General features: G+C 36.9%; 1 non-coding gene across 1 annotated transcript; it reads left to right on the forward strand.

Annotated features, from left to right (window-relative positions):
* The first annotated feature begins 1,151 nt into the window (after window positions 1–1,151).
* Window positions 1,152–1,224, forward strand: trnar-ccg (transfer RNA arginine (anticodon CCG)). Its single transcript has one exon. It is a non-coding gene; the product is annotated as a tRNA-Arg (tRNA).
* The last annotated feature ends 265 nt before the right edge of the window (window positions 1,225–1,489 follow it).

Below are 1,489 nucleotides of genomic sequence, written 5' to 3' on the forward strand. Positions count from 1 at the left end.
TACATAAAGTTTTTTTTGTTTACAGCCTTCCTTTAACAGACATTAATATAAGACAATACTGCAAAAACAGTTTCCTCAAGCTGTTATATATTTATGTCATTAATTTAATTTCATATGTTGGTATTAATTCAGTGTTTATAATGCTAATACTTGAACATTATAATTTCAACCGAAAATGACATGGTTTCTAGAGAGCAAAGGTTTTGTGAAAAAAAGGGAAGACTTAAACACACTTTTAACAGTTTATTTTACAGTAGAGTCTGTAAAATATACTGTTAAAAGGGTTTGATGATCACTAGTCCAGTGATTGAACGTTATTGTTGTCATAATTCAGGTTGTATTTCAGCTTTAATATACGTTTTTTTTAAACAGCACGAAGCTAGTGGGCTGCCAAGTCGCTTTCACTCCAAAATGGCGGAAGCGCAGGGCTGCTGCTGGGCGCTGCTGTTGCAATGGAACGTTCTATTGGCTTTCACTTCTTGTCAGAAGTTGCTTCGGATTGGAATTTCACTTAGATGGCAATACCCTGTGAAGTCCACTTGCGGTCAAATGGAACGCACCTTCTGACAGAAATGTAATGACGTCAATGCTATAATGTCATTGGTTATCAACTCACACGTGATATAAGACTGTTACACTTTCTCCAAAGGTAGAGCCGCGAAGGCTGGTATCTCCCCATAAAAATATAATCTCTGATTAGACGCTGGTTCTTGATAAACTCGATCTAGCAGTGACGTAGCACTGTGTATTAATACTATAAAAACGCATACTTCAGTGTCTGCATGTTTTTATTGGAAGAAATATTTACGTTATGTTATGTAGTTTATGTACTTGACAAGTTTTGTATATTGTTTAACTCGGATTTTGCTGTTAATGTAATACTTATCTTTTTTGTATTTACTTGTATTCTTGAAATTGTTATATGTTATTTATTAAGGTAATGATAATAGCAAACACATAAAAAAGGCATGTTTTCAACGGACAATGGTCCTCGCGATATCACACGGTCATCTCACAAGGCCAAATTTTCACAGAAAAAAAAACAAACAAATCTACTGTCCCAATAATACAGCTTTTTTAAATAGTAATACATTTACCCGTGGATTTGTCCATATTTCAAAAGAGCATGTTTTCATCTTGTAAGTTGTGTTGACCCAGTGGCCTAATGGATAAGGCATCAGCCTCCGGAGCTGGGGATTGTGGGTTCGAGTCCCATCTGGGTCGGCTCTGTTAGATGCACTTTTTGCACCATACTTTCAAATAACATGCATCTGCTCATGTTTCATTCGTGACGGAATCCGCTGTAGAATCTTTTCCGCTCATATGCTCATGCACTGACTATATTTTTCCTCTATCTTTCCCCCCTAACGTAAACAACGCCGATTACATTCTTGGGTACTCTCGCCTCCGTGCTGAAATCTCTCAGCTTCTGTGTTCGTAATCTCCCTTAGGTGGTGATAGCTGTTTTTAATGCCTGATCAAAAGTTAC

This window comes from Sinocyclocheilus rhinocerous, unplaced genomic scaffold, assembly GCF_001515625.1.
Source record: "Sinocyclocheilus rhinocerous isolate Xijiao unplaced genomic scaffold, SAMN03320098_v1.1 scaffold1428, whole genome shotgun sequence".
In the NCBI taxonomy this organism is placed as follows: Eukaryota; Metazoa; Chordata; class Actinopteri; order Cypriniformes; family Cyprinidae; genus Sinocyclocheilus; species Sinocyclocheilus rhinocerous.